Raw genomic sequence first — 14,023 nt, 5'->3', positions numbered from 1 at the left:
CCCTTAAGTTATGAACTAATTACACTGGACTTTTACATTATATGTCACCTGATTCTCACCATACCACATGCCCTCCACAGGTCTTTTTGGAGGCAAAGCAGTAAAGTGAATCTTTTATTCTAGTAATTAAACTGGTCTGGGAATGCAAATTGGTCACAACTTTTAAATTTCAAAGTTTATCCATTGTTTGCTGGAATAAGACCTCTGCACAGACACAAGGAAAGTCATAAACGAAAATTTCAGAAACTTAGGTCACTATATTTGATGACAAATAATGCAGTTCTTTTGACTAATTCTGCTGTGCATTGCTTCTTCGCTAAAAGACAGCATCTCTCTTATTAAAAGGCACTCTTAGAGCAACCCATAAAGATTATTCTGATTGTAAAATCACAATGAGCAGAATAATAGCACATACACTTGACTGCTTTTGTTGTCTTCCTTAGACCTTCTCAGGGAGCCTGGAGGTGCATGTCCAGGACAACCCCGAGTTTCCTGCCCTGGAGTGTGTCTGCCCATCTCTGCTTGGGATCTGATGGCTATGCCTTCCCTCTCAAGTGACCTCCCTGCGCCCATGTGGAAATGAGGAGCTACTCCAGAGACCCCTGTGTTCTTTCCACACCTGTGCTCAGCATGGCTCTGTGTCTTTTGGCCCCTTAGTGACTCCTGCCCCCAAAGTAAAACAATAGCAAAAGATAAATAAATGAAATTAGGATATGATCTTAGTATACGGTTTGTTTAGCTTCAATGAATTCAATTCTATATAGTTTTTCTTTTATTTTTTTAATGTTGGAGAATTCCGGCTTTTAAATTTTATAAACATATTTATATTTTAAATGGTAACATTTAGATGAACTTAGAACTTAGTGAACATTTAGTGAACTTAGAAAAGACAGCTTGGTATAATGGAAAATTCCCAAAGTTTGAAGTCAGACACACTTGGGTTTACATCCTGGCTACGCTGCCTACTAGCTGTGCAGCATTAGATTTCTCAGTGTCCAGCTAACAAACAGAGCACCCCAAGAGAAGGAGGGAAGACGCAGCAAGGTGGATCCATGAAAGGTGGTCCACAGGACATGCTTGCTTCTCAGGCCCCTTTTTCTTACAGAGCAGGGGCAATTTTCTGCTCATGACAAAACTGTACCTAGGAGTTGTTCCTAAAGAGATAAAAGTCTGACAGATATTCAGAGCCAGAATACTCAGATGCAAATACTCTCTATCCAGAAAAATAAGATGACCACATGAGAAGTTTAAAAGATAAACAGAAAATATATCAATGATCTTCCAAACACAAACCGTGTGACTGAAAAGACAGGACTTGGAACTTCAGCTCAGCCCCTGTGAGGAGCTCTGAGCATGTGTCCTTACGTTAGCTTGGGGAAAATGATGCCTTTATTGTACGATTATTGTGAAGTGAAAAAGAAATTAAGTATATTAAATTATTCCCACAGTGCATGCAGAGTCACCAATGAACACAAGTGTACAAACAGACAAGATGCTCTCAGCAGCTGGCCTTTCATGGCATCCAAAACCATTTACACGTATTGCAGGTATATTTACATATTGCATACTGCAGTGTACTTACATATGCTATATGGTAAAATTGACTTGTACCATATATATCTTTGAAGTTTTCGAAGATTCCCTAAATTATGAGAACTGTGTAATACATGATATCAATAGAAAAATGTCTCTAAACATTCCACTGAATACAAATATCTTATGGTGCTTTAGGTATTGTTAAGTAATCTAGCCATTCATGTTTACATTTATCAACAGAGTTGAAATAAAGAAAAAATGAAATCCCTTTCAAAAATTACTCTTGGCAATGAACCATGAAGTAACGTGCACAGAATAAGTACTCTCACTCAGTCTCTGACCAAATTTGAGCCTTTGTATTAGAGCTGGGGGTTTTATGCTGTAACACCCAAGAATGTAAAAAACTCAATTTCACAGTAAGTTCTGCTATTCTTTAAAGGCCTTGCCTCACAGGAGTTATTTTAACGTCTCCAAGATTTAACTTCCTCACCTATAAATTAAGGTCGAATCTACATCATGAAGTCATTCCTTTAGGATTACAAGTGGCAGCCTGCAGAAAGCACCTAGCATATGCTTGAAAAGTAGTCTACAGTCTGAGGTGAAGCTCTTGGGTTCTGGGTACTGAGCTGAACTATGTCCCCCCAAATTCACTTACTGACATCATAATTCCTGGTGAGACAGTCTTTGGAGATGGGCCTTTGGGAGATAATCAGTTTGGATGTTTGTCACGAAGGGAGGACCTTGATCTTCATGAGAAGATCACCAGGGAGTTTGCGTCCTCTCTCTCCCTGCCTGCTCACAAAGAGCCCTGTGAGCTTTTGGTGAGAAGGCAGTCATCTGTGAGCCAGGAAGAAAGAGGGTCCTCACCAGAACTCAACCATGCTCGCACCCGATTTTGGCCTTGCATACTGCACAGTTGTGAAAAAGTAGATTTCTGTGCCTTAAGTCACCTGATGTATGGCACTTTGTTATGGTAGCCTGAGTTGATTAAGAAAAGAAAAAGAATATATATGTAATCTATATATATAGATTCATATATATATATATATATATATAAGCAATGTATCTATTTATCAGTAATATATCTGTATCTTTATCAACAGTACCTATGTCTATATTTATGCCTATATCTATGGCTATATCAGCAATGGGGTTACCATTTGTCCTTTAATTGTTTGTAGCTCAGGAACCATCATCATGTCAAATGAAGCCTTTAATACTCACAGAAATGCACAAGAGCTACTTAGTGACTACATCTGGTATTGCTATAGTCATTTTCTATTTTGGAGTGAGCTCAACATGAAAATACAAACATTCCCATTTTGAGAAGACATTTATTTATTTATTTGTTTATTTGGTACTGAGAATTTAACCAGGGGTGATTTACTACCGAGCCATATACCAAGTCCTTTTTAGTTTTTATTTTGAGAGAGGGTCTCACTAAGTTGCTAAGGGCCTCACCAAGTTGCTGAGGCTGGCCTTGAACATGTGATCCTCCTGTCTCAGTCTCCTCAGTCACAGGGATTACAGGCATGTGACACCACACTTGTCCAAGACTGATGTTTAAAGACTTGTAATAAACTGTTTACCAGGTTGAAGTCATTAAGTTATCCTTTGTTTTTTCCTGGAAAAATTTCAGGTTTATAAACAGATTGAGAGAGGTGTAGCAAGTTCTTCCACACTTTCAGTTTCTGTTAATATCAGTATCTTACCTAAGGTACATTGTTCAAAAATAGGACATGAACATTGGTGAAATATCAAAGTAGTTAGTAAAACTACTAAGTAAGCTGCAAATGATGTTCAGATTTCACCAGCTTTTCTTTGTTGTGTTCTGTTTTAGGGCCCAATCCACACTTCACTTGCCCTATGTCCTTAGTGTCCTCTGATCTAGGACAGTTTCTTAGTCTTATTTTTGTCTCCCATGACCTTGACCATTTTGAAGGATATTAGTCAAATATTTTGTGTGAGGTTCTTATATTTCTGTTTGTCTCAAATTATTTTTGATATTTCAAAAGTCTAAAGAAAATCTCACAGTAAAGTGATTCAAACAAACATAATTTATTGGGAAAAGAATATTTATCATGGCTGTGAACTACTTACATTTAATTATATTTCATTTGTAAAAGAATCACTAAATTGAAGATTTCCCCCTTTTTAGGCACATTTTTTAAAAAATATTTTGCTTTTAAAGATGAGAAAGGTAACCAAAAAGGCCTTGGTATGGAGAATTTTCAAGAGTCATTTTGTGTTACCGTGAAGTCAAATTAAGTACGAGTCAGGGCACCAGCTTCCACCTCCACCAGAGGAGTATAAACCGAGTGGAAGCATGAGGAGATCGCCCCTTTGTCCGTGTCTATCAAACTAGTGTTCATTGGTGTGCTATGATCTGCTCAGGCCCTAGAACTGACGTCTTCTATGAGTATTTTGGAAAGATTCCAGAGATGAGCAGCAAAATAACTGTCTGAGCCCAGGAAATCACCTCAAGGAAAGAACAAAATTTGGCTGATTAGCAACAGAACTTATTTCTTGCAAGAGGATTCTCTTTGGCTGGTGTCTGTCCCTTAGCCGATGATGTTCTGCACGCTCCGTCTTGGTTTCTGGATGTTACATAAGACTCTATTTCAGGGCATCAGCCAATTTCACCTTCCCATTCAGATTCCTCTCCTAAACATGCCGATCATCTCACCAAATTAGTTCCTGGGTGCTCTTCAGATTCTCCTTATAGAATATTCCTTGTTGCTGTCAGGACTCCAGAAATCCCCAGGGTCTCCAGCTGGTGCACTGCCCTCCGTCCTTGACTGCATTAGCCAGCCAGCCGCTCCCGTAATTAAATCCCCTCCTAATCCCCTGCTGTCTGATGAAAACCCTTTTACCACATGGCCACCTCTTCCCCTTAGTGCCTTTTCCTTTTCAAGGTGATTTTACACAAAGGACATCCTTTCTGCACTTAAGTCTCACTGAGTAGAAGACAGCAGATTTCTTGGCTTTAGTTCATAGCTGTAATTACATTATTTGGATAGGACTCGTTCACAAGCTTCAACTTACTCAGAAGTTGGATTTAATGGGCCTGTTCCATCACAAGCTGTTGACCTAATGAACCTTGCGCTTCAAATGGGACTTTGGTTAGCCTCTTGGAAGAATTTCTGATTATAGGAACTGTCAAACCTGAAAATCTGTGTCACTCCCTTTTGTGAGTTATAGAAACTTACTTTGTCTCTAGAGGTTTCAAAAACATACAGAAGAAAGTGACCCATCTGAATGACTTCTGTTTGTATTCCTTTCTGAAAGCAAGATACTATATAGGTGATGTCTCTGGGTAAAGATTGTATTACTTATTCATAACTATCATGTGTCAGATGAACTTATCAGAACAACAGATAAAGAAGTAAAGCCCAGCTGATAGTTATTGCAGGTTATTCTACAAATAATTTTAGCTGCTTAGTCCTCTGACCAAAGGAACATGGTGTATTAAAAGATATTTAATTCTTTGTGAAAAGTATCTAATAAGAAGGATTGTTTACAGCTAACATTAGTTTTAGTTATATTTTCAATATAGAAAAGAGTCTTAGTATCTTTCAATACCACATATACATAGATATACTGCTCATTTATTCAGTCCTTTATTCAAAAAGTATTTGAGAATTCTAGATTCTATAGAAATAGTAGTTTTTAAAAAAACAACAATAATGACAAAAACCAAGTTTCTGCACCTACAGAAACAGAGCTCCTGCCTTGGGAATTTCCCTCCATGGGCCAGTGACAGCAGACAGAGAGCTCCTGTGTGGACAGCCTTTCCCAGGGTGCTGGGGCTGGGGTTGGGCTGGAGCACAGGGAGAGAGGAGAGCAGCAGCGTGGGAATGGAAGGCTGGCCAGGGGATGGTCAAGTCCAGCATTAGAGAAGGGGAGAGGATGAGTGACTCAGGCATGGGACAGAGGATTCCAGGCTGAGAAGCTCAGGTACCATGCCCTGCGCAGTGTTGGGGAAGACAGTCAAGTGAGCTGCAGGCTTGGTGCTGGGCACATCCTGGGCACATCCAATGGAGCCAGGAGACCCTGCTGAAGCAGGTGTTGGGCACACCCACAGCTGAGCATGTGAACAGACTGCATGCACCACACTGTACATGCTGACTTTGTGAAATGGGTCCAACTGCGACTTCTAGAAAGCAAATCACTAGTGTTATAGTTAGTGAAACCGTCCCCTGGCTGCCTGAGACTGGGCCCAATGCCCCTTATAAGACAGTTGACCATTGATGAACCAATGACAATCCTTGACAAGAAAAAGATGTAATTAGCAATCCACCTTGCACTTCAAGCTATGAAAACAGGTATCACCTTGTAGAACCTCAGAGCACACTTTAAAGACTGCTTGCAGTTTGTATCTTCCAGACTGCAATCCTAACAAGCCCTAAATAAATGTAATTCTTTATCGTCCAGGTGGGATTTTATCTCTAGTGAATGTGGGAAACTGTCTGAACTACTCCAGGGGTGTGGGCAGGGGAGGACAGTAAGAGGACAGGAGATCAGAGAGACAGGGTAGATGTCTCAGGTAAGGACCTTAGCTTCTAGTCTGTGTCTATATGCGACTAAGAGCTCTGAGCTATGAAGGATAGAGGAGAGCTTCAATTTTAACAAAAAGTATCGCAATGATATCGTCGAAATTTACAGTAAGGTAAAAATATGTCTGTGGGGAAAGACACTATTTGAAATGCTCACATATTGATTAAGCAGATTGTGTGTTCTATTCTGCCTTGGTGATCATCCACAAATGAAACCTCAAAATTATAAACCGAAATTGTCAAAAAATAGGAAATATCAGAGTAACATTTCAAAGGTTTCAGTATTTTCAGGATAAATAATACATAAATGAGTTACAGATGTACAGTGTTTGAATGACATGATTAATGAAGCCGATTAAATACACTTCTCTACATGGTGCTAGACGATTGCACAGTATACGCGATTTTCAGACTTTCAAAGAATGGGAGAGAAAGTGACCATGTGTTAGGTTACAAACCAACAAGTTCAAGGATTGACACCAGATCGAAGAGCAACACAGAAGCCTTGCTAAGTGGAGTGCCAATGCTAATTAAAAGGCACAGTAATTAAGACACCGCAGAACTGGGCAAACAGACCAAAGGACTAGAATCAACACAGCAGCATATATGTGGATATTTGGTTTACAACGAAACAAAGCTCTTGGTTCACAGCAACAGGGAAAGACTTGCTATCAGTGGCTCTGGGGTCACTGAATAAACAAAACAACAACAAAAAGAGAACTGCCCTCTGCCCCTGATGCCTGAAGATCGGTTTCACCTTTTGATGTGAAAGGAGCACTCTCTTTAACCAACCGCTGCAATGCCGGCCAAGCAGCGTTTCTGCCTTTCAATTCCTCTTTCTCGCCTTCCCCTACTTGATGTCGTACGTTTTCAGGCTTCGAAATCGGGTGGATTCTTAAATGTGAAAGTTCTAATCATTGAAGCTTCCAGAAAAAAATATATAGTGTACTAACCAGCACTCAGTGACCTCAATTTAGGAGCAAAATAAGACACGAGAACTTAATTAGAAGAGAAAATGTATAATGGAAGTAAGCAAGAATTCAATTTTTCATATTAGGAAAAAATACTCTGAGAATTAAAAGTCAAACCATGGATCAGAAGATATTTGCTGTACACATGACTATCAAGTAGCACAGATCCAGGGTACGCAAAGAACTCTAGAAATACAAAAGAAAAAGAGAAACAATCTGGGTTAAGGAGGGCAGGCAGGTCCCAGCACAGGCCCTTATAAAAAGGAGCCGTGCACACGGCCAGCCAGCCTGTGACCGTGCCCAGTCTCCTGGCGCCTGGGAAGTCTGATGTGAAGCACAGTGAGAAATCGCTGTACTCCACTAAAGTGAAAGGAAAAGCAACCCTCTGCCCATGGCACATGTTGGCGAGGCTGTGGAGCAACGGTTTCATATTCTGCCTGAGGAAGAAGCCCGGCAGGATGCGTTTGGAATCTGCATAGCCATCTATACTTCCACAATTCTAGAAATTCACAGACTCTTGCAATTCGACTCTGTGTAAAAAACAAAAACAGAAACCAAACAACAACAAAAAAATTGTGTACCTTGTACAACAATGTCCTTAATAGCATTATTCATGAAAGTCTCAGATACACACCTTGTGATTTATGTACACAATTAAATCCTAGGCAGCGTTGAAAAATACATGAACTCTGGCTACACAGATAAATCTCAAAATCCTCACCGTGAATAGAAGAATCCAGGTTAAAAAAAAGAACAATGTATAGTGTCGAGTTGCTTCTATAATTTTTTTTTGCCCCAAATTGGCAAAACCAGTCAACACAGTACAAAGATGCATACTTAGGTGGTCAGTATACCAAGAGCAAGAAGGTGGCTTCCATCACAATCAGCAGAGTGGTTGATTTAATGGGAGGCAGTGGGGTGAGTGGGAAGGAATATGCCATGGGCTCTCCGTGGCTGCCAAAAAACTCTAGCTGGTGGTATGTAGACCAGTATTTGCTTCAACCTGTCCATTCAGTTTGTCATTTTTTCTCTGTGACTGTTTTAATTTTCAATTATTTTTAAAAGTTAAAAATACCTCATGTTCAAGTTTACACAGATGTTAGGAGCCCTCTTTTACTTTTCTCCTTACTTTTGATCCTACTGCTAAGAGGAAAGATAAAGCAATGGACAGAGGCAGAGGAATTGATCCCACTGTGTTTTTCAAGAGAGCAGATGGCAGTCCCCAAGAAGAGGCCAGAACAGATATTAGGATAAACCTTTAATGAGACTGACCACCCTAAGGAAGCAGGCAGATGCCAACAGCTTTGGGTTAAGATATAGGCATTCCAGAAATGTTGGGATCTAATGAGCTCAAGTTTCTAAAATAAATAAATAAATAAATCCTGACAGCCTTATCTATTAAAAATAAGTTAACCCTGACGGCCTTTGGACCTAGTGGGGAGGGAACACGTATGCTTGTGCCACTGCAGGGAGACAAGGTGGGATGCTAATCAGCGAGGTGTCAGGGCCGCACTGGTAGAGCAACTATTGACACTGATTGACACTGAGTGCCGCCTTCACCCAGGACCAGGCAATTCAGCAAAGACGTGGAAGAGTAAATGTGACTGATCCGTGTAGCTCAAGTAATCTGGAAGAGATTCGCAGGCCAAGTTGAGCTACCAATGCACTAATGGGTCTTCCTGGCTCTGAAGCCTGGGTTTTGGGCTCATCTCTGTGGTCCATCCTATTTCCATATCATCTTGTCTCCATTCCAAACTGTGAAGTACTGGACATTTAATTAAATAACAGATGTGCAGAGAGGAGACCCTAACTTATGTCTTATTCATGTCTGAAATAAGAAAATCATTTTCAATAATGATTCTTTAGAATGGACTTCCACTGTGCTCGACTGTTAAGGAATTTGTTACATTTGACTTTGTTCTCCAGTCAATGTTTTATAATCTTTCTCAAAAAACTATTCATTGACTTAAGATCAAGAATAGCAGGGGTTTTCAAGATGGCGGACTAGAGGGTGGCTCCTTTTCATGTTGTTCCAGGACTCAGGATTCAAGAAGATGAGGTGTTGAGAGATTCAGAACCAACTCAAAGCCACCAGGTGAGTCTTTCCCATTGGGGTGGTAGTCCTGGAATGCAGGGAACTTTGTGAAGTACAGTTGCCCAATGAGATCCGCCCCCTACCAGCTGGAACAGTGAACTCGGACAACCAGGAGCATTGTAGAGGAGGGCGGCTCAGCACGACGCTGGGAGTCGGGGCATCTGCACCGGGGCTCCAGGGGGCTGCCTGGAGAAGGAGCTGCGCAGCGAGTCGCTTGAACTTGGAGTGACTGTCCCGGCACTGTAGGCAGTTTCTGGGTGGAGGAGCCGCACAGAGAGACACTTGGGGCTAAGCGAAGGTTCCAGGACTGTGGGCAGCTTCTCTGAGGAGGGGCAGCCTAACGAGACTCTTAGGCGCAGGGCGAGGCTCCTGGGCCCAGGAGGCAGATCCTGGGAACTTTGCAGAGGAGGGCTGCCCAGCTCAGGTGGTAGTTCTGGATTGAGGGGAACTTCTAGGAGGGGAGCCTGACCAGCAAGATGTCCCCACCAGGTGAGTCTTCCCTGCTGGATGAGGCTTTACCACAAGGGTGGTAGAACCAGAGACACAGGCCCAAACAAGCCGTGCCTCAGCCCGCAGCCTAGTTCCCTTTGGCTGATGATTGGTCAACAAGTGGAGGCACCTCTGCCCACTAGCAGGGAATATACCCCACCTGAAGGCCACCACCCCTAGAGAGGCAGCTTCTGTGTGGAGCACTACATTATCAAGATCCTCCAAGACTTCAGGCTACTGAAGGCTAAGAGGTGAGTTATTGGAAATCTACAAAGACAATATTAGTCAATAGAGGAAATCTGCAATATCTCAGCAATCCACTGATACCTGACCAATATGAGAAAACAAGGGAAGAAAATGTCACAAATAAATCTAGATGTTACATCAATAAAATCCAATGACAGCATGGCAGAACAAATGTTAGAAAGGGAGTTCAGAATGTACATAATTAAAATGATCAGGGAAGCAAATGACAAAATGAAAGAGAAAATGCAGGCATTGAATGATTGTAACAATTGACAGTTAAAAGAGCAAATACAGGAAGCAAAAGATCATTTCAATAAAGAGTTAGAGATATTGAAAAAGAAAACCAAACAGAAATCCTTGAAATGAAGGAAACAATAAACCAAGTTAAAAACTCCATAGAAAGCAAAACCAGTAGGATAGAACACCTGGAAGACAGAACCTCAGAAATTGAAGAAAAAATATTTAATCTTGAAAACAAAGTTGACCAAACAGAGAAGATGGTAAGAAATCATGAACAGAATCTACAATAATTATGGGATATAATGAAAAGGCCAAATTTAAGAATTATTGGGATTGAGGAAGGCTTAGAGAAACAAACCAAAGAAATGAACAATCTATTCAATGAAATAATACCAGAAAATTTCCCAAATCTGAAGAATGAAATGGAAAATCAAGTTCAAGAGGCTTATAGGACTCCAAATACACAAAACTACAACAGACCCACACCAAGGCACATTATAATGAAAATACCTAACATACAAAATACAGACAGAATTTTAAAGGCTGCGAGCGAAAAGAATCAAATTACAATCAGGGGGAAACCAATAAGAATATCAGCAGATTTTTCAATCCAGACCCTAAAGCTAGAAGGGCCTGGAACAATATTTACCAAGCCCTGAAAGAAAACGGATGCCAACCAAGAATCTTATAACCAGCGAAACTTACCTTCAGATTTGATGACAAAATAAAATCCTTCTATGATAAACAAAAGCTAAAAGAATTTACAAAAATAAAGCTGGCATTTCAGAACATTCTCAGCAAAATATTCCATGAGGAAGAGATAAAAAACAACAATGCAAATCAGCAAAGGGAGGAACTATCCTAAAGGAATAGTCGAATAAAGGAGAAACCAAGTCGTGTCAAAAAACAAAAAAGAGCCAAATGACTGGGAATACAAATAATATCTCAATAATAACCCTGAATGTTAATGGCTTGAACTCATCAATCGAAAGACATAGACTGGCAGACTGGATTAAAAAAAAGATCCAACAATATGCTGCCTGCAAGAGACTCACCTCATAGAAAGAGATACCCACAGACTAAGGGTGAAAGGCTGGGTAAAAACATACCATGCACATGGACTTAGCATAAAAGCTGGAGTATCCATCCTCATTTCAGATAATGTGGACTTCAAGCCAAAGTTAGTCAGAAGGGGGAAAGAAGGACATCTCATAGTGCTTTAGGGAAACATAGATCAGCAAGACATAACAATAATAAATATCTGTGCTCCAAACATTGGCTCATCCATGTACATCAAACAAATCCTTCTCAATTTCAGAAATCAAGTGGACCACAACACAATAATACTAGGTGATTTTAACACACCTCTCTCACCACTGGACAGATCTTCCAACCAAAAATTGAACAAAGAAACCATAGATCTCAATAACACATTCAATAATTTAGACTTTACAGACATTTATAAAATATAGCATCCAACAAAGAGAAAATATACTTTCTTCTCAGCAGCACATGAATCGTTCTCTAAAATAGACCATATATTATGCCACAAAGCTACTGTTAGCAAATACAAGAAGATAGTGATACTATCTTGTATTCTATCATCACAATGGATTGAAATTAAAAATAAATGACAGAATAAAAAACAGAAACTACTCCAACACCTGGAGATTAAATAATATGCTATTATATGATGAATGGATAACAGAAGACATCAGGAGGGAAATAAAAAAGTTCTTAGAGGTAAATGAGAACAAAGATACAGCATATCATAAACTCTGGGATGCTATGAAAGCAATACTTAGAGGAAAACTTATTTCATGGAGCACATTCAATAAAAGAAGAAAAAATCAACAAATAAATGATCTAACACTACAGCTCAAAGCCCTACAAAAAGAAGAACAGAGCAACACCAAAAGTAGTAGAAGACAGGAAATAGTTAAAATCAGAGCTGAAATCAATGAAATTGAAACAAAGAAACAAGTGACAAAACTGAAAAAATAAATAGTGGGTTCTTTGAAAAAATAAAGAAAATTGATAAACCCTTAATCACACTAACAAAGAGAAGGAAAGAGAAAACTCAAATTACTAAAATGCAGAATGAACAAGGAAATATCACGACAGACATGAGTGAAATAAAAAACATAGTCAGAAGCTATGTTGAAAATCTCTACTCCAAAAAAATAGAAAATCTCGACGATATCAATAGATTTCTAGAGACATATGAATTACCTAAAATGAATCAGGAGGACATACACAATTTAAATAGATCAATTTCAAGTAATGAAATAGAAAAGTCATCAAAAGCCTACCAACAAAGAAAAGTCCATGATCAGATGGGTTCTCAGCCGAGTTCTACAAAACCTTTAAAGAAGAGCTCATTCCAATACTTCTCAAAGTATTCCATGAAATAGAAGAGGAGGGAACCCTCCCAAACTCATTCTATGAAGCCAATATTACCCTGATATCCAAACCAGACAGAGACAAATCTAGGAAAGAAAATTTCAGACCGATATCATTAATGAACATTGACGCAAAAATTCTCAACAAAATTTTAGCAAATCGTATACAAAAATATATTAAAAAGATAGTGCACCATGATCAAGTGGATTTTATCCCTGGGATGCAAGGTTGGTTCAACATCTGAAAATCAATAAATGTAATTCACCATATCAACAGACTTAAAGTCAAGAATCACATGATTATTTCAATAGATGCAGAAAAAGCATTTGATAAAATACAGCACCCTTCATGCTCACAACACTAGAAAAAATAGTGATAGTGGGAATATTCCTTAACATTGTAAAGTTCATCTATGCTAAGCCCATGGCCAATATCATTCTAAATGGTGAAAAACTGAAAGCATTCCTCCTAAAAACTGGAACAAGGCAACGATGCCCTCTTTCAACACTTCTATTCAACATTGTCCTTGAAACTCTAGCCAGAGCAATTAGACAGACCTAAGAAATTAAAGGGATATGAATAGGAAAAGAGGAACTTAAACTATCCCTATTTGCTGATGACATGATTATATACTTAGAGGAACCAGGAAATTCCACCAGAAAACTTTTAGAACTCATAACTGAATTCAGTAAAGTAGCGGGATATAAGATCAATGCACATAAATCCAATGCATTTTTATACATAAGTGAGGGAATCTTTAGAAAGAGAAATTAGGAAAACTACCCCATTCACAATAGCCTCAAAAAAAAAAAAAATACTTGGGAATCAATCTCACAAAAGAGGTGAAAGACCTCTACAAGGAGAACTACAGAATGCTAAAGAAAGAAATTAAAGAAAGATCTTAGAAGATGGAAAGATCTCCCATGTTCTTGGATAGACAGAATTAATATTGTTAAAATGGCCATACTACCAAATTGCTATACAGATTCAATGCAATTCCAATTAAAATCCCAATGACATACCTTACAAAAATAGAGCAAGCAATCATGAAACTCATATGGATGAATAAGAAACCCAGAATAGCTAAAGCAATCCTTAACAGGAAGAGTGAAGCAGGGGGTATTGCAATACCAGAACTTCAACTATACTATAAAGCAATAGTAACAAAAACGGCATGGTATTGGTACCAAAATAGACAGGTAGATCAATGGTACAGAATAGAGGACATGGACACAAACCCAAATAAATACAACTTTCTCATACTAGACAAAGGTGCCAAAAATATGCAATGGAGAAAAGATAGCCTCTTCAACCTATGGTGCTGGGAAAACTGGAGATCCATATGCAACAGAATGAAACTAAACCCCTATCTCTCACCCTGCACAAAACTCAACTCCAAATGGATCAAGGGTCTTGGAATCAGACCAGAGAACCTGCATCTTATAGAAGAAAAAGTAGGTCCAAATTCAACATGTCGGCTTAAGATC

At 39.3% G+C, this 14,023-nt stretch overlaps 1 protein-coding gene across 1 annotated transcript in view; it reads right to left on the bottom strand.

Moving 5' to 3' along the window:
* Nucleotides 1–14,023, bottom strand: part of DOK6 (docking protein 6) — a 495,770-nt gene that overhangs the window by 342,686 nt on the left and 139,061 nt on the right. The gene's annotated exons all lie outside the window — the stretch shown is intronic.

The sequence above is a fragment of the Sciurus vulgaris genome, assembly GCF_902686455.1.
Source record: "Sciurus vulgaris genome assembly, chromosome: 13".
Classification (NCBI taxonomy): domain Eukaryota; kingdom Metazoa; phylum Chordata; class Mammalia; order Rodentia; family Sciuridae; genus Sciurus; species Sciurus vulgaris.
This window is presented reverse-complemented; position numbering and strand designations above follow the sequence as displayed.